Here is a 20,694-nt window from a genome sequence, read left to right on the forward strand (position 1 = left end):
TAAGGCAATCTTAGTGTTTCTTCCTTTTCCAACTATATTGTTTAGTGAAAAATAGCCTCAGAAGGTTACCATTTTGGAATGGAAAAACTCCAGAAGATGGAGACCAGCGATTGTCAGAGGGTAGGAATGGTCTGTGTTGAGGCTGGGTGTAGGGAGGAGATGGTGCACAGAATGGGTATAGTGACTACAAATTCAAAGGCAGCCTGAAGCAGATCTTTTATGGTGGTGGGAGAATTCCGCACTGATTGTACACATCTCTTCATGGGATTAAATGGCATAAGGTGAAATTTATGTCTGTACAAACACCTGCACATGGGTTTTTAAAGCATCTCTATTGATAATTGTCAACTCTTAGAAGTGATTAACGTACCTTCCAGATGAATGAATAAATAAACTGCAATATTACCAGACAATGGAATATTATTTAGTACTGAAATGAGCTATCCAGTCATAAAAAGACATGGTGGAAACTTAAATGCACATTACTAAGTAAATGTCAATCTGAAAAGGCTATATCCTGAAGGATTCCACTACGAGTTGATTATACTTTTCCCAAAATTCTTGAGACCAGAAATGTTTTGAAGTTTGGATTTCTGGATTTGAGAATATTTACATATCCATGAGATATGTTAAGGTGGGATCTCAGTCTTAACACTAGATTCATTTATGTTTTGCATATGTCTTATACCTGTGGCCTGAAGGTAATTTTACACAGTATATTAGTGTGTCTGCATTTTGACTATGACCTTGTCACAGGAGGTCATGTGGAATTTTCCGCTTGTGGTGTCATGTCTGGGCTCAAAGAATTTTGGATTTTAGGTTTTCAGATTAGGGATTTCCAGTCTGTATCTGACATTCTGGAAAAGCAAACTGTGGAGAAAATGAAAAGGCCAGTGGTTGTCAACAGCTGGAGGAGGCAGGGACAAGCAGTGAAGCGCAGAGGATCTCAGGTCAGTAAAGATGTCCTGCATGGAGCTGTCATGGGGAACACACCTCATTATGTTTGTCCATACTCATGGGATGTACAACACCAAGAGCAAAGCCAGTGACAACTAGGACTTTAAGTAAGCAAACAAGTAAATAAATAAATACTCCATTTTCTTCAGTGTTGGGAATTGAACCCAGAGGCTTGTGCATACTATTCAAGTGCTCCCCTACAAAGCTACATCCCCAGCTCCATGAAGTTTATTTTTAAAATGCATAGAAGTACACACACACACACACACACACACACACACACACATGCTCACACACCACTTTTAAAAAAGGATGGGAACTGAGTAAAATGTGTAGTTTAGCTAATAGTAATATTGCATTTCTTGGTCTTGATATTTGACACTATAACTACAGGATATGTTACAGTTGAGGGAAGCGAGGAGAAGGGTGCAAGGACTCTTTGTACTATTTTTGCAGTTTCCTGTGAGTTTGTAATTGTTTCAAAATAAAAGGTTAAAGTTTTTAACATTTTAGAATTAATTTGAAATTAATTTTGTGTCTACTATGAGGTGAGATTCTAAATTGAAATATACTCAGCTGGTTAGCCAGCATCCCAGTATTATATCTTCATTCATGCTTCCTGCCTCTCTGATCTGTGGACCCTCCTATGGGATTCATTAAACTCTTAAACATTCTGCAGTCTCTTTCTAATTAAACTGACCGTGTTGTTCTGCACATCCTTAGTCTTGAGCCAGTACCACACAGATATAATTTCATAGTTGGTAACACTAGTGATTCATTATTTAGCTTAATAATGATAAAGTAGTGGATGAGGTAAAAGAAAATCTGTGTTTTCTGAGCACTTACTATGACCAAGGCACAATACTAAGATCTTCCCATGGCCTACGTCACTTATTGAAATGCTGGGAGAATTTAGGTAGTCGTTCCATATTGCAAAGTCGTTAGGGGAGGGCTGGGCTCAAACCCAGGCCTGTAGGATTCCAAAGACTTTTTTTTAGCTACTATGGTATCCTTTTTCTTCTTTTTAAAAAAGTTACTTTATCTTTTTATTCTTCCATGTCAGCTTAAAAAATCATCTGCTCTTGTTCTGAATAGAAAATAAATACTTGATTTTGGGGGTTGGATATGTTGAAATGTATAAAGTAATTTTAAAAAGTTAACTACCTCGATAACATTTACTTTATATTATTTTTCACTGACTGGATATAAAAATGTTTATTAATCAGCCCCCCCACTGGTAGACAGGTATTCAGTCTTCCATTACAGACTGAGCTGGTCTAATTCAAAAATCAAAATCTGAAACTTTTTGAGCACTGACATGATGCTCAACAAGTTTTGGATGTGAAATTTTTGGATTAGGGCTGCTCAGCCAATAAAGTCTATGGAAATATTCCTCTATCTGAAAATCTCAGAAATCTGAATCACTGCTGACCCCAAGCACTTCAGATCAGACACTCAACTTATATAAATAATACCCTTACACATATTTTTATCTCACATATATACAAGAATATACATTAAATTCCTAAGAGTGAAATTTCTGGACATAAGTGTTGGTGCAGTTATAATTTGGATAGATGATTCCCACATTGCCTTCCAGAAAGTGGAACACATTTTACGTGACACCAAGAGTCCCCATTTCTCTGGAGCCTCCTAAGTGCCCATCTAGTGAGTGACACTAGTATTCCATTAGACATACATTTTCTTCCAATATGAATTGCAAATTTCCCCCTGGTCTGTCATGTTTCTTTTGATTTGTGCAGAGGATTGCCGCAACTGACTTTTTTCTTTTCTTCTAGTCAAGTTTGTCAGTCTTGTCTTCTATGGTTTTTGAGCCTTCCTTGTACCATACTTAGGTCTTCTACACTAGATCAGAAAAAGCAGAAATCTTTATTTATTCTTATGATTTTCTAGTTCTTCTAAGTCTTTAAGTCCCATTAGAATTTATCGTTGTTTGGAGGGCTACCCATATCACCTTCTACACGAGCCATTTTCTCACTAATGTGAATTGTCAACTGACTGTACTGGAGTTCTGTTTCTATTTGAAACTATTTGTGAATATTCAAGTCTGCTGCATTGAGCTCTCTATATTTTGATAATATCCTTTATTATCTGATAACAGTTTGTGCCCACATCACTTTTCCTTCTCAATTTAATAAGCTTTTTGTTTTTTATTTAACTGTATTGCAGGGCCCTTGTGTAAGGCCTAGACCTGCCTCTCCAACTTCTCTCCACCAACTTCCCAGGCCCCAGCCCTTAGTCCTCAGAGTTAAGATTCTTTTAGCCTTGTTCTCCTGCATGTGCAGATGGTGAGCAGAAATGTGAGCCCCCAGTACAGTATCTATTTCTCTTCAGCAGGGGTTTTCCTGAAAGCTTCTGTCTGTCAGTGCACTGTAGTGGGATCCATCCTCCCTTGGACCAGCCACAGGGCTCAAAGTACTTCTCTTGTTCAAGTTCTCAGAATAAGTTCTGAGGTTTGATGTTTTTCTCCAACTAATGTCAAATAGCAGGCCTGTAATTTTCCCAAATTTAAAAGTGTTTTCCCCTGGTTTCCTGGCTGGCTCAGACTTGTGAAAATATTCTCAATTTCAACTTCACTTCCTCTAACATTGTGCAAGACAGTGTGTGGCAAAATCTTAGAATATTAACCATTTCTGACATTTTCGCTCTGACTTGCCAACTTTTCCTTCAATTCTTCTTCCTTTTTATGAGGACAAATTAGAAAGCAGTCACTCTATAACCTTTGCCTTTGTTATTTCTTTTTCCTTTGTGCTACCCAGTCCTATTTCCCTATCTATCATTCTTCTCTATTGATTTTGGATGGTTCAGTGTTTCCTTTTGTGCTTTGTAAAGAAAGCCACTGATTTTGAATAGATCTAGAAATGTTGGGAACTTTTGGCAACATACCCAGTCTTAGTTTTGCTACTTTAGGCATCAGACACTGCCTTACAAATGGCTTTATTGTCTCTGTCTATGATTTTGGAATTGAAGACTGCTGACAGTTATTGGCAAAGATCTTCAAACTTGTCATCTGACAAACCAGAAGTGACCTGTCAAACGACCTGCTGAGCCACTAACAGGAAATATGTGTTCAACTTCACCTCCAAAAAGTTGGATATGTGTAACAGAAAGACTTTGGATGGGGCATTGGGAGCCCTGAACATCCTGTCGATGTCTATGGCTAGGTGGGTTCCTCATGAGATTCTAGAGGGGAAAGCTGTTGAATAGTTTATAACCACGGTTATTTTATACAGACTATTCTAGATTTTCCTAAAATAGTAAGAACTAGGGACAATGAAGATTGTGAAGACAATCTTATTATTTTACTTTTTTTCTACATAAATCTATTCCCCAGATTTTTACCTAGTCTCTGGAGTACATTTTATGAAAAGTTAGGTGGTTAAAAGGTAAATGGTGGGAAAAAATGATAAAAAAAACCCTGTAAATCATCTCTAGGCTGGGTGACCAGATGCTGGATAGTTGAATATGCAGGAAGGATGATGGTAAGGGATGGGCTCAAGTACCTTCCTGGCCCCAGGGACAGTATCATGAAGAGGAGGATCACGAGGAAGCCTATGCCTGGGAGACGACGAAGGTACTCACGGCTGATCCACCTGGACCCTGCTGGCACCTGGCTAGACAAGTGTTCTCAGTCTAAGGCCATGCCTATCAGGGCTCTGTCTGTGGAGCAGTGCGGAGGAGCTGGCCTCTATGTGAACCACTCACCCACTCATGGGCGAAAGTATGCGACACTCTGAGGTAAAGGGAAAGTATCATAATAAATGCACCTTCCCTTGGACTTGTCAACTGCTAAGTGAAAACTAGAGAGAGCATTAATTTGAAAAGTAGGGTTTTCATTTGCTTAGGCTGGAGGTCTGCTTTCCACATGCCTCTGAGAGCATCAATAAATTCTGTGATTCTCACAAAGGGAGCCTTTTAGTAGCAACTGCAGAAATGGCTCACCTGTGTAGTAAAGGGTGAAAAAAATGTGTCTGACTAGTGAGAACTGGGACAGTGAGTCACAGACATGGGAGCTGATACCTTCCATCAGGCAAGACTCCAACCAGAGCAAATCTTCCAAGGGGGAAGGAAAAAACATCTCATGGACACTTACACATTTCGCCCCAGACTGAGTCAGCGTGGCTCACTCTGATTCACTCATGCCTAAATCTTCCTGCATTTTCAGGGAAAGTCAGTGTCCTTTGTCCAGCTACAGTTATATATCTTTTGAAGTATCTTATTCTTGTTTTTCATCCACTGGGTCATTTTTACATTGATAAGTCACCATGTATTGGACCAGCCTTCTAGCCTCCAGCAGCTCTTCCCCAAAGTGGCCCTGGCTAGTCCTTCTCTGATCATATGCCTTTGGGCTATGGGTGGGAACCAAAGTAGCAGAACAGGCCTCTCTCTCCAGAGGACAAGCACATTTCCAGGCTGCTGAGGACACACCCTGCCCATATCATACCCCAGTTCACCTTACCCAACTCTCTCCCTGATGGAGAGGTGACTCATGTTTACTCTTGGTGGAATGTTTCAAAACCCTTAGTCTTAGCACATTCAGTTCAGCTTATCGTCCATGATTTTTATCTCACCTACTTTGAGTGAAAGAATAGAGAAACATGACTGCCTGCATTTAATCTCTGTTCAGGGGGAAAACAGTCTTCATTAATCTAATAAAAAATGCCGTTCAAGATCCCACTGAGAATGTGTAAGTACAGTACATGATAGAGTATTTTTCAGCAATGAATATGAGTAAATCACAGCTACATGAAATAAAATAAATCTTAGAAACAATGTGGAGTAAAAAAATCAAGTGCCAAAATCTGTCTAGCAGTTTTATAAAAATAAAATCTAGTTAATGAACTAGATATATGGATAGCTTAGTAACACGGATGAACATGAAACACTGTTATGTGTGTGTGTTAGTTTCTTGTGACTGCTGTACCAAATAACCACAGCCTTGGTGGCTTGAAACAAAAGATTAGCTGGGGATGGTGGCTCACACCTGTAAACCTAACACTCAGGAGGCTGAGGCAGGAGTATTGCTTCGAATTTGAGACCAGCTTGGGCTACATAATGAGACCCTATCTCAAAAAACCAACCAAACCAAACCAAACAAAAAACAAAAGATTATTATTCTCACAGTTCTGGAGGCCAGATATTTGAGACTGTTCCACTGGGCTAAAAATCAAAGTGTTGGCAGGGTTATGGGTCGTCCCAAGGCCCTAGGAAAGAATGTGCTCCTTGTTTCTTCCGGCTTCTTGTGGCCATCTGCATTCCTTGGTCACATTACTCTAACATCTGCCTTCATGGTCACACTGCCTTTTCTTCTGCAGTCAGATTTCCTGTCCCTTTTCACTGGGACACTGTCGTTGTAGTTTGGATCCAACTGGATAACCTAGGAATTTCACTATTATTTTATTGGTGATACAGATAAGTAGATTTTCATTTTGGTAGATTCATACATACTTGTAACATACTTTGATTATTTTTATTCCCATCACCCCCTCAGCTTCACCCTAGTTTCACATGGAGGGGTCAATGCATATATTTTGCTCATATTCATCCTCTTGTTATCTGCCCTTACTTCCCCTCTCCCTCCGACTTATTCTCTTCCTCTTATCTAATAATAGTCAAACTTTTTCATTCAATCACACCTACTGTATCTTCATCATGTACAGTCATAGTCATAGGTCCAGGGGTTAGGATGTGTACATCTTGTGGGCCCATTTTTGGTCTACTACTATGTACATATACTGTGCACAAGCACACACATTTTCCTTGGAATGATAAATACTAATTTTAGGATCAGGGTACAGGAACAGACTTGTGCAGGCTTGCAAGATCTGACTGCACATCTCTTCCTGCTCCAAGCTCAGTTGCTCCAAGTTGGTATGTTCAATCAGCCATCTAGGTGTAGTTATGCAATGCATAACTGAATACTGAAAAGCAGAGAACTGGAATACTCTGTCAGAAGTGTGGCTACTAGATTGGTGGGGAAGACAGAGGGGTGGAATCAGGCTTAGTAATGCTTGAGTTTCTAAATTAGGTAGTACGTTAAGAGGTTTTTTTTCTAATTTAAAGGGAAGGTAAATTAGGCATGATGGCACACACCTGTAATACCAGCACTCTGAGAGGCTGAGATAGGAGGATCACAAATTTGTACCCAGCCTGGGCAAAAAAAGAAAAGAAATTAAAAGGTGTGTATAGAGGTGTGGGAGATGTAGCTCAGTCCAAAGGTCCTAGGTTTAAGAAAAAAGAAAGGAAAGATGAATATACCAAGTACAGGTGAGGATATGCAGACGCCAGAGCTTCCCTTCACTGCTGGTAGGAATGTAGGATGATACTCTGGAAAGTAGCATGGCAGTTTCTTCAACAACTAACTATTCAACTTCAACAACACTTCAACTAACTATTCAACTTCAACAATAATATCATGTCATGGGGCTGATGTTACAGTCAGTCTAGTTACATAAGATGTCACCATTGGAGGAAAAACTGGGGGAAGGTGACAGGGACCTCTCTGTACCTTTTTTGCAGCTTCCTGGAAATTTTATAATAAAATTCACAAAACTAAATAAAGGCAGAAATTATAAACTTTCATAGAAAAAAAGTATAAACTATGAAGAGGAAGGGGCTTCTGGACAAACATACCAGATCAACCACCCCAGAGGTAAGGGACTCCAGGCTACCACTCCACTGCTCCTAGCCCAGAGGAAGGGGCTTCCGGGCTGCCATTCCACTGCTCCCAGCTCACAGGAGGTGAGCCACGTGGGTGCCAACAGCACTGCCCCCATCCCCCATCAAAATGAGAAGACACATAAATAAGTCTCAAAACTAGACTTCCAGATCACTTACAGCAACCCCAAAGGGAAATGAGGTGAAACACTCTGATACCCAACCACCTGGACTCCCTGAGCTGGCAACAAAAGAGGATCTGGAAAAAATGAAGTCAGAAATAATTTCTCAGCAGAGATTGTGCTACTAGTGCAAGACACGATTAATAAATCTAGAGAAGAGCTGAGGAACATGATGGGATCCCAACATAGGAAACAAATGGAATCCATAAAGCAGATGCAAATAGATTTCCAGGACATGAAAAACTCCATTGAAAGTCTACACAGCAGAATGAGCCAATGTGAGGACAGAATTTCAGATATAGAAGATAAGATTGTAATTAGTGACCAGGAGAAGAAAAATTGCTTCAAAATTGTAAGGGACCATGAGAAATCAATCCAGCAGCTGCTAGATGATGCAAAGGAGAATAACATAAGACTGATTGGGGTCAATGAAGAAGTAGGAGAGAGTACAGATGACATAAAAAAAACTGTTCACAGAAGTAATGGCAGAAAACTTCCCAGGCAGGGGAAAAGAACTTGACATACAGATAAGTGAGGCATATAGGACTCCAACTAGCCTTGATCAAAAAAAAAATCTACACATAGGCATATAATTATTAAGATTCCAGAAACTCAACAGAAGAACAAAGTTCTACAAGCAGTTAGAGAAAAGAAACAAATCACATACAAAGGAAAGCCCATCAGAATCACAGCAGACTGCTCAACACAAACCCTGAAGGCAAGAAGAGCTTGGAGTGACATATTCCAAGCCCTAAAGGCAAACAGCCTCCAACCCAGATTGATGTACCCTGCAAAACTATCTTTCAGAATTGATGGAGAAATAAGATACTTTCATGACAAAGAGCACCTTAGGAACTTCATAAATATCAAACCAGCACTCCAAAAAATTTTAGACAATATCCTAGGAACAGACAATGAGGATCACAACCCCAGGAAGCACAGCAGAATGAACCCATTGGGTGCGACAAGAAATTAAATGTAAAGGGGGAGAATCCAACAAAAAGAAAAAGTCATGGCAATGACAAGTCAATATGTATCAGTTATAACCATCAATGTTAATGGTCTCAAGTCACCAATCAAAAGAAATAGACTGGCAGAATGGGTCAAGAAGCAAAATCCAATGATATGCTGCATATAAGAAACACACTTAATTCAAAAGGAAACTCATAGACTGAAAGTTAAAGGGTGGAAAACAATACTCCATGCGATGGGAACCCAAGAAAAAGCAGGAGCTATCCTCTTTGCAGATCAAGTAGATTTCAAGCCAACACTGATGAAGAGAGACAAAGAGAAACACTACATCCTTGTAAAGGGAATAATCCAACAGGAAGAGCTGACAATCATAAATATCTATGCACCAAACGCTAGTGCGCCCAACTATATAAAACAAATACTAACGGACATGAAAAGTCATATATGCACTAATACAGTTGTAGTGGGGGAACCTCAATACCCCACTGCCACAAATAGATAGATCAACTAGACAAAAAATAAGTAATGAAATACTAGAACTCAATCGAACTCTTGAACAAATGAACTTAACAGATGTTTACAGAGTCTTCCACCCCACAAAATCAGAATACACATTCTTTTCAGCTGCACATGGGTCATTCTCCAAAATAGACCACATACTCGCTCATAGAACATGTTTAAGTAAGTGCAAAGGAATTGAAGTTATCCCCTGTATATTATCAGACCATAGTGCGATGAAATTGGAGATCCATAGCAAAAGAAACTCAAAAAATTTCATAAACACGTGGAAATTGAACAACACACTTCTGAATAACCAATGGGTCACAGAGGAAATTAAAGAAGAAATCAGACAGTTCCTTCAATTAAATAACAATGACAATACAACATATCAGAATCTATGGGACACAATGAAAGCAGTCTTACAAGGGAAATTCATAGCAGTGAATAAAATATTAGGAAAACAGAGTGAGCCCAATTAAACAACCTGATCCTGAACCTCAAGCTTCTAGAAAAAGAAGAGCAGGACAAACCCAAAACTCATACAAGGGAGGAAATTATAAAGATGAGAGCAGAAATCAATTCAGTGGAGACTAAGAGACTGATACAAAAAATTAATGAAGCCAAGAGCTTGGTTCTTCGAAAGAATCAACAAAATTGACAAACCTTTAGCCAACCTTGTCAGAAAAAGGAAAGAAAAGGCCCAAATCCATGCAATTAGGAATGAAAAGGGTGAAATGACAACAGACCCAGCAGAAATCCAGAGGATCATCAATACCTACTTCCAGAACCTATACGCCAATAAGATGGACAACACAGGAGAAATGGACAGATTCCTAGATGCATATGTATTACCAAAGTTGAACGAAGAAGACCTAAAAATTCCGAACAACCCAATATCAACCAATGAAATTGAAACGTAATTAAAAACTTACCAACTAAGAAAAGCCCAGGCCCTGATGGCTTCACTGCTGAATTCTACAAGACATTTAGAGAGGAACTACTGCCACTACTGTTTAAACTCTTCAATGAAATTGAAAGGGAAGCAATACTCCCAAATTCATTCCTGGAAGCAAGCACCACCTTGATCCCCAAAGCAGAGAAAGACCCAACCAAAAAAGAGAACTATAGGCCAATCTCAGTAATAAACATAGATGCAAAACTCCTTAATAAAATACTGGCAAATAGAATGCAGAAGATCATCAAGAAGATCATACACCTTGACCAAGTGGCATTCATCCCAGGGATGCAGGGATGGTTCAACATATGCAAATCAATCAATGTAATACACTATATCAATAGGGCCAAGGACAAAGACCATATGATTATCTCCATAGATGCAGAAAAAACATTTGACAAAATCCAACATGCATTCATGATAAAAAGCCTACAAAAAATTGGAATAGACAGTCTCTACCTAAATCTGATAAAAGCCATCTAAGAAAAACCAATAGCCAATATCATACTAAATGGTCAAAAACTGAAATCCTTCACACTAAAATCAGGAACAAGACAAGGATGTCCACTATCACCACTCCTGTTCAATATAGTTTTGGAAACATTAGCCACGGCAATTAGACAAGAGAAAGAATTAAAAGGAATAAAGATAGGAAATGAAGAAGTCAAATTGTCATTATTTGCAGATGACATGATACTCTATATAGAAGACCCCAAGAACGCCTGAAAAGTCTTCTAGACTTAATAAGAAAATTCAGTAAAGTAGCTGGATACAAGATCAACACACAAAACTCAATAGCTTTCCTCTACAGGAACAACAGACTCACTGAGACATTAATAGGGCAAACAATTCCTTTCACAATAGCATCCCCAATACTGAAATACCTAGGAATCAACCTAATGAAAGAAATCAAAGACCTTTTCCTTGAAAACTAATAGCACTCTGAAAAGAGAGATTGAAAATGGTATCATAAAATGGAAAGACATCTCCTGCTCCTGGGTAGGAAGGATCAACATAGTGAAAATGGCCATACTTCCAAAACTGCTATATAGATTCAATGCAATCCCAATTGAAATCCCAGCAGCATACTTCACGGGCCTTGAGAAAACAATCCAAAAATTCATTTGGAACAAGAAGAGACCCACAATAGCAAAAGCAATTCTAGGTAACAGAGACATGGCAGGGGGTATCACAATCCCTAACTTGAAACTATACTGCAAAGCTACTGTGATCAAAACAGCATGGTACTGGCAAAGAAACAGACTGGAGGACCAGTGGAACACATTAGAAGATCCAGATACAACTCCAGACACACTCAGTCACCTCATTTTTGACAAAGGAGACAAACATCCTCACTGGAGGGAAGATAGCCTCTTTAATAAATGGTGTTGGAAAAATTGGGTTTCAACTTGTCAAAGATTAAAACCAGACCTATATCTCTCACCATGCACTAAACTAAAGTCTAAATGGATTAAAGATCTAAATATTAAAATAGAAATGCTGAACCGGCTGGAACAGATGTTGGGTAGAACTCTTGAAGACATTGGTGTAGGAAAAGATTTTATGAACAAAACCTCAGTTTCCCGTGAGCTAGCACAAACAATCCACAAGTGGGATCTCTTCTTACTATAAAGCTTCTGCACAGCAAGAGAAACCACCAGCGGTGTGAAGAGACAACCCACAATGTGGGAAAAAAATCTTCACCTGCTGTTCCTCAGATAAAGGCCTACTATCTCAAATCTATAAAAAACTTAAAAAGATCAGACCTCCCAAATTTAAAGACCCAAACCGAAAATGGGCATTTGAAATGAACAGACATTTCTCAGACAAAGAAGTAGAAATAGAAAATAAACATATGAAAAAATGTTCAACATCACTGGTCATTGGAGAGATGCAAATGGAAACAATGCTGAGATTCCACCTCACTCCAGAAAGAATGGCTGCTATCATGAAATCAACCGATAACAAATGCTGGTGGGGCTGTGGGGAAAGAGGAACCCTCCTCCACTGCTGGTGGGAGTGTAGACTGGTGCAAGCACTGTGGAAATCAGTATGGAGATACCTCAAAGAACTAGGACTGGAAGTCCCATTTGACCCCACTATTCCACTGCTGGGGATCTTCCCCAAAGAATTAAAAGAATCATACCACAGTGATATATGTGCACCCATGTTCATAGCAGCACAATTTGTAATAGCTAAAACTTGGAAGCAGCCCAGATGCCCATCAACTGGAGACTGGATAAAGAAAGTGTGGGGTTTGTTAAGAAAATAAAGTACTACTCAGCCATAAGAAATGATAAATTAGAGACATTTATAGCTAAATGGATGCACATTGAGGCGATACTTAAGTGAAATAAATAGGGCACACATGTGTACATACCGAATAGTTTCTCTAGTGTGAGAAATTGAAAGTGTAAATAAGGACTAAAAGGTGTAATAGATAATGTGAAATAGGAAGCAAAGGGGCAAAGGGGAAGGGGAAGTGGGAGGGGTAGGGGAAAGGAAAGAAGGGAATGGAATTAATATGAGAAAATGAATAAATTGAAACAAAGTCTTTGTAAATAGGGAGGGATGGAGGGGTTGAAGGGAGGGCAGGGGAAGGGGGAAAATAACAACCAAGAGAGATTATGTAAAGGTGCAAATTTCCAATGATGAATGTCATTATATTGGATACCTAAAATGTACCAATGATTAAAATGAATAATTGATAATGCGCAATAGGATGAAAAGGTCCAAAGTGGAAGGGGTAGGAGAAAGGAAAAATTATGAGAAATGGAAAAAATGGAAACAAAAGTCTTTGTAAATAGGGAAGGGCGGAGGGAGTGAAAGGAGGGCAGGGAATGGGGAAAAAATAAGAACCAAGATACATCATGTGCAGGAACAAGTTCCCAATGAGAAATGTAAATGTATTGTATACCTAAAATGCATCAATAAAAGAATTTAAGGGAAAAAATACAAAACAAAACAATGCTTCAACTGAGGTGATGGTGAGAGTACCTTATGGAAGCTTACTAAAGCTGTAGGAGTTTATGACTCTGTAGTTTACATAAACTCCCCTAGGGATTATGATCAGGACGACTTGGGCAATGGCACAGTAAAATAAACTTATTTGAGATCAGGGAACAAGGTTATCTACAGGGATTTATATGGTCAGTTGCTCAGTGTGAATCTATAATTTGAAGCTGCTTTAATGGTCTATAAGAAAGTCTATTTAAGACCCCTTTATTGAGTATTTACAACTGGCCTGTGACTCAGCTGGGTTTCCTCCCAAAGGAACTCCACTAAAAGTGGGGTGGTATCAGTGGCTGACATACTGCTGTGCCAGGAGCAGGTCAAGCATGTCCTATGATTATGAAAACCATCTTGGTCCTTTACAAAGGGAAGTGTGTGGCAGAACCCAGGTCCCTGGGCTGCTGCTTCCAAACACACATTGAGAAGATCCAGTTCAGGCTCAATTACGAGGCTGAGTCAGGGTCTCAAGTAGGAAAGCAGCTTAGAAACTGAAGGGAAAAGTATACTTAACACCCTTAGAACAGATACTGATCTTTTTTTCCCCTGAGAAAACTTTAACCTGTAGTAGAATGTACATCAGATGAATATCTTGAAATAGCTGAAGAGTGCTCATGTGGAAGAGAGATTTGGCTTTTCCCCCTGTTCTCTCAAAGAGGTGGAAACCTTAGAGTGCATACGATGAGCTCGACAAAAGGAAAAGCAAATAGAACAAGGAGTCCCTTCCAGAGTAACTACTGTTCACTTGCAGACCCTGTTCCCTCAAAGGGGATCCAGAGTGAGTACTCTCAATTTTTCCAACTGCAAAATGAGACTAACAACACTTCTGTAGTGAGGGTTAAATTAGATGATTGTAAAGCTCTTAGCAGCTGTAATCAGCACTCAATAAATAGTAGATGATAAAAATAAGAATAGTCATGACTGCAGAAGGTATCGCGGTTGCCTAGAGGAAGAGTAAGTTCCCTACCCCTGAAGATGTTAATTGGTCTCCCCTATGGTGGGTGGAAACTCTAATCATTGCGGGAGTGGTTAGATGGGACATCTGAAGTGCTTTTCACTCTAGACAATTTATTCCTCTTATAAGAGGTGGGGAATAAATTTTTGTGTATGTGAAAATCTTATTCTTCTGCTTTGAGTGAAAACATTTACTCTCACTAGGCAGCCAACCCCTAGGTTTTGAGTGTAAAATCTGAGGTCTTATGATTTGAATTTCTACCGAGAGATTAGGACATTGCACAATGTTTACTCCTATTCTATCCTTAAGACTAAAGCGTGGAATGTGAATAATAAAACAAAGTTATGGCAAAATGCATACCAAATAAGTAAAGAAAATAACCAAACAGGTTTTGACCAACATTCCACTGCTTAAAGAATTCTGTGTTACACTAGGACAATTAAGGAAATGACATTATCAGAGAGCTGTGGGATGCTTAATGGTAATTTCCCCTAAGTGTGTTAATAAGCGTGCCTGAATGTTCACAAGAATTGGAATTAAGACAATGGGAAATTGCTACCATTTTTCTGTAAGTCCATTGGAAATTTGTATTAGAGATTTTCAGTTAAACATAGTACATTAAACATGTGCATTTCTATCTCTCCTATCTGACAGATCACCAGTAAAAACAAATATATGCATGCTCATCCCAAAGAAATGGAGATAAGAACCACCTAGAGGTAGAAAAGTTTTAGGAGAAATGTATGCAGGAGTCATGAGTGAGTGAGCAGAGCTGAGAAAGCTCAAATCCAAGCACTTCCAGAGGGAGGCATCTGTGAGAAGCAAGCCAGTTCACACCAAAGAAACCTGGAAAGCCTCAGAAATTCAAATGTTAGGTATTTTGAAAGACATAAGTCAATTACGGAAATAAAAATAAGGCACTGGGTGAAAAACAATGGAAAGAAAATTTGTAACATCAAGTTTTTTTCCCCCTTACCACCTCAACATCCTACTCTACTCCTCCTAGAAATAGATATGTATTCTCTGGGAAATTTGAACACAAGAGGCTCCCTATTCCATGATAACAGCACATCTTGTGTCTTAAGGGAAGATGGGAGGGAGATGCTCTACTAAAGATAGGGAGACAGTAAAAATCTGAGTGCTAATGGGGAGTCACTCAGTCCCACCCCTCCTGGCTTTCAGTATTATAGCACACAGGCAGAAGACTAGAATCTTCTGTGAAAGAAACTTGGATTCCAAAGAAAGATCTACAGATCCTGACATTTTAGGAGGCCTAGTTAAAAAGACAATGCTGTTTGAAATAGTCTGTTCCTCAGAGGCTCAAGTGCTGGAAGGGTCTTACCCAAAGTGATGATATTAAGAGGTGGTAGCATCATTCAGAGGCGGGACCTAGGGGAAGATGACTAGATCATGGGGCCATCTCCCACAAAAGGAATTAATAACAGCCTAACAGGAGTGGGTTAGGTCACTTGGGACTGGGTTTAGTTACTTTGAGAACAGATTGTTACAGAGTGAGCTTGGCTTCTTCAGCTTGTTCTCTTGCTTCCTCTCTTACCATGTGATCCCCTCTCCTTTCTGTGTCTGTTGTAAGAACTTCTTACATTTAATGCTACCTACCCTGAGACCCTCACTCAAAGCCGAAGCCAATGTCATACTTTTGGGCTTGAAAAAGTATTTCTTTGTAAGTGCCTAATTTCAGGTGTTTTGTTATAGCAACACAAAACAAACTATGACAGACAACATACCACTCAATCTCCCTAGTGCAAGCCCCACCTTTAGACCTTTCAATGAGTTCTTTAATATTTCACTCTTAAATGTGGTCAACTAAAGATCACTAGATATTTGAGAGATACTTCCAATGTATAAGACACCAAACAAAGCATACAAGAAAAAATTTTAAAAGAACTTGGAAGAAATAGAGGTAATAGAAAGAGTAAAATTAAAAATTAAACTCTAGTTTAATTTTTCTAGTATCCTTAAAGAAATGGGAAGAAATACTGTGTCTATTAAACAAGAATAGGTTATTATGAAAGAATAATCAGAGGACACAAAAATGCCCTTGAAAATTTAAACCATGGCAGTCAAAATTACAATTCAATAGAAAAATGAAAGTAAAATCTCTCAAAGAGTTGATGAAAAAGACAAAAGATAAACAATAGAAAACATTAAAAAAAACCATTATAGAGTCAATCCATAAAGTTCTACATTTGAATAATATTGATTCAAAGCTGGATGGTGTGGCTCAGTGGTAGAGCACTTGCCTATCATGTGTGAGGCCCTAGGTTCAATCCCCAGCACTGACAAAAAAACAGGCAAATACTGTAAAAGGAGCTCAGGGAAGCGAGACTGGGAAAAACTAAATGAAGAAAATTATTAAATAGAGAATATAAGATAATTCTCAAAATATAATGACATTATTCACCAGGCTGAATATGACATCATGTGCCCAAATAATGAATATAAAAAGGTTACCAATTCACATCATCTTATATTACAATTATACTTGGAATAAAGAGAAGACTGCAAAGGCATGGCAAGAGAGAGAAAAAAAAGTGGGAAGCAGTAGTATACATGGAGTGGGAAATAAGATGGCATCAGACTTATCAGCCACATCAGAATTACAAGACAATAGAGCAGAGCCTACTAAACTATAGCAAAGTGATGTAGAGTTCTATACCCAGCCAAACTGTCAAGTATAAGGATTAAATAATGATAGCTTTAGACATTCTCCATATCAAAATTTTTTATCCTAAAATCAAGATGTTTGTAGTAAAAGTATAAATGGCAAATATTGGAGAAATGGTAGAAGGACTTCTGAGTTGTAGTTTCTGGGCCTTGGGATGGAAGGTAAGATGTTGGAATGCTGTCCTCCTTTAGAAGCACAGTGGACCCTTGACTTACGAACTCAATTCGTTCTCGAAGGCTGGTTGTAACTCAAATTGATCAATTGAAGGCTCAGGCTCCTCTACACAAAGTCTCTCTCCTGGATACAGGCAGCTCTCAGTGTTCTTAGAGAGACATTGGCCCAGGATTTCTCAATTAACCCCACCCAGGAGTGTTGTGATGTTCCTTCCAGAACTCTTTTAAGGGTTAAATCTGTATCTGAGACCATCTGGAAGCATAAGTGACAGGCATTCAGGTCATAACTCAAGACTTTGGTCATATTCTAGCCATAACCCAAGTTGTTAGTTGGTCAGGCCTGTTGTAACTCGAGGATCCACTGTATAGGGAAGCTTGATTTCAACTTTGGGCATATAGATAAACAATTTTAAAAATCAATTTAACAAAGAGAAAGAAAATGCATAGATAGGAATTGGGAACCTCACCAACAAGCATCAGTTCCCAGTAGAAACATTCAGAAACACTGAAGGAAGAACAGTGAGAAGAGTGGTCACAGCCTAAAATTACCCTCATCCCAAGCACTGTCCCTGAACAGTGTTCCAAGCTGCAAGGTCCTGTGCTCAGATGCTGTGATTCTTCATGGTATAGTCCTGAATTCCCCAATCAGTAAGTCCCTCATCCATTCACTCTATCTACTGTTTTACCAACATGGGAATTTCCTGGCCTGTTCAGAGAATGTTCACTGGAATTCACTCAATGGAAGAGAAGAGAAACAAAAGTTATTATCAACCAGCTGGCTAGGGAAAGTCCAAATACAACAGAGAAAGAAAAAGTAACATATGAACTTCACTGGGCTACTTTTGTGAGAAAATATTTTTAATTGCTGCCAATTAAGAGTCAGCCTGGAAGATTAGGGCAGAGATTGAACAGCAGCCCACAAAGAAGGATTGTCCCAGCAGGTCATGATACAGAAGAAACGCTGTGCCTGCTCCCTGTAATGATGAACAGACTGTGACAGGAAGATGAGGGAGTGCTTGCCTGCTCCAGATAAGGCACTGATCAGGGAGCCAGATGGAAGTTACATAAATTCAGCCAATAGCCAGGAAAAGAGGGATAAGGGGTAACGAGATGGGTGCAGGCTCTCAGGAGAAACAAGCTCACACGGTGAGGAGGGCTGTGGAGTAATGGTGTGGAACAACTGAGGCTCTGCTTGTTGACACAGCCTATTGGGAAGGGTCATTTGGAGAAAACCAGGGATGTTAGCACAGAAGTTAGGTTGTGTGGGAGAAAGTGTAAATGCAATCATAGTTTTTACTTTCTTTCCCTTTAAATTCTTTTATTGATGCATTTTAGGTATACAATACATTTACATTTCTCATTGGGAACTTGTTCCTGCGCATGATGTATCTTGGTTCTTATTTTTTCCCCATTCCCTGCCCTCCCTTCACTCCCTCCACCCTTCCCTATTTACAAAGACTTTTGTTTCCATTTTTTCCATTTCTCATAATTTTTCCTTTCTCCTACCCCTTCCACTTCCCCTACCACTTTGGACCTTTTCTTCCTATTTTGCATTATCAATTATTCATTTTAATCATTGGTACATTTTAGGTATCCAATATAATGACATTCATCATTGGAAATTTGCACTTTTACATAATCTCTCTTGGCTCTTATTTTTCCTCCTTCCCCTGCCCTCCCTTCAACCCCTCCATCCCTCCCTATTTACAAAGACTTTGTTTCCATTTCTCCATTTTCTCATATTAATTCCATTCCCTTCTTTCCTTTCCCCTACCCCTCCCACTTCCCCTTCCCCTTTGCCCCTTTGCTTCCTATTTCACATTATCTATTACACCTTTTAGTCCTTATTTACACTTTCAATTTCTCACACTAGAGAAACTATTCGGTATGTACACATGTGTGCCCTATTTATTTCACTTAAGTATCGCCTCAATGTGCATCCATTTAGCTATAAACGTCTCTAATTTATCATTTCTTATGGCTGAGTAGTACTTTATTTTCTTAACAAACCCCACACTTTCTTTATCCAGTCTCCAGTTGATGGGCATCTGGGCTGCTTCCAAGTTTTAGCTATTACAAATTGTGCTGCTATGAACATGGGTGCACATATATCACTGTGGTATGATTCTTTTAATTCTTTGGGGAAGATCCCCAGCAGTGGAATAGTGGGGTCAAATGGGACTTCCAGTCCTAGTTCTTTGAGGTATCTCCATACTGATTTCCACAGTGCTTGCACCAGTCTACACTCCCACCAGCAGTGGAGGAGGGTTCCTCTTTCCCCACAGCCCCACCAGCATTTGTTATCGGTTGATTTCATGATAGCAGCCATTCTTTCTGGAGTGAGGTGGAATCTCAGCATTGTTTCCATTTGCATCTCTCCAATGACCAGTGATGTTGAACATTTTTTCATATGTTTATTTTCTATTTCTACTTCTTTGTCTGAGAAATGTCTGTTCATTTCAAATGCCCATTTTCGGTTTGGGTCTTTAAATTTGGGAGGTCTGATCTTTTTAAGTTTTTTATAGATTTGAGATAGTAGGCCTTTATCTGAGGAACAGCAGGTGAAGATTTTTTTCCCACATTGTGGGTTGTCTCTTCACACCGCTGGTGGTTTCTCTTGCTGTGCAGAAGCTTTATAGTAAGAAGAGATCCCACTTGTGGATTGTTTGTGCTAGCTCACGGGAAACTGAGGTTTTGTTCATAAAATCTTTTCCTACACCAATGTCTTCAAGAGTTCTACCCAACATCTGTTCCAGCCGGTTCAGCATTTCTATTTTAATATTTAGATCTTTAATCCATTTAGACTTTAGTTTAGTGCATGGTGAGAGATATAGGTCTGGTTTTAATCTTTGACAAGTTGAAACCCAATTTTTCCAACACCATTTATTAAAGAGGCTATCTTCCCTCCAGTGAGGATGTTTGTCTCCTTTGTCAAAAATGAGGTGACTGAGTGTGTCTGGAGTTGTATCTGGATCTTCTAATGTGTTCCACTGGTCCTCCAGTCTGTTTCTTTGCCAGTACCATGCTGTTTTGATCACAGTAGCTTTGCAGTATAGTTTCAAGTTAGGGATTGTGATACCCCCTGCCATGTCTCTGTTACCTAGAATTGCTTTTGCTATTGTGGGTCTCTTCTTGTTCCAAATGAATTTTTGGATTGTTTTCTCAAGGCCCGTGAAGTATGCTGCTGGGATTTCAATTGGGATTGCATTGAATCTATATAGCAGTTTTGGAAGTATGGCCATTTTCACTATGTTGATCCTTCCTACCCAGGAGCAGGAGATGTCTTTCCATTTTATGATACCATTTTCAATCTCTCTTTTCAGAGTGCTATTAGTTTTCAAGGAAAAGGTCTTTGATTTCTTTCATTAGGTTGATTCCTAGGTATTTCAGTATTGGGGATGCTATTGTGAAAGGAATTGTTTGCCCTATTAATGTCTCAGTGAGTCTGTTGTTCCTGTAGAGGAAAGCTATTGAGTTTTGTGTGTTGATCTTGTATCCAGCTACTTTACTGAATTTTCTTATTAAGTCTAGAAGACTTTTCAGGCGTTCTTGGGGTCTTCTATATAGAGTATCATGTCATCTGCAAATAATGACAATTTGACTTCTTCATTTCCTATCTTTATTCC

General features: G+C 39.2%; 1 protein-coding gene across 10 annotated transcripts in view; it reads left to right on the plus strand.

The window, feature by feature from the left end:
• The window catches only part of Arsb (arylsulfatase B), a 301,469-nt gene that overhangs the window by 245,625 nt on the left and 35,150 nt on the right, over positions 1-20,694 (plus strand). For 2 of the 10 annotated variants that reach the window (XR_015447385.1, XM_087201182.1), the window contains one exon: positions 820-950. The exons of the other annotated variants lie outside the window; for them this stretch is intronic. The gene's annotated coding sequence lies outside the window, so the exon portion shown is untranslated. Of the gene's footprint in view, positions 1-819; positions 951-20,694 lie in introns of those variants that run through there. 10 annotated transcript variants of the gene reach the window in all.

Source organism: Heterocephalus glaber, unplaced genomic scaffold (assembly GCF_053883595.1).
Source record: "Heterocephalus glaber isolate CG9 unplaced genomic scaffold, H.glaber_assembly_v1.0 deba00001757, whole genome shotgun sequence".
In the NCBI taxonomy this organism is placed as follows: Eukaryota; Metazoa; Chordata; class Mammalia; order Rodentia; family Bathyergidae; genus Heterocephalus; species Heterocephalus glaber.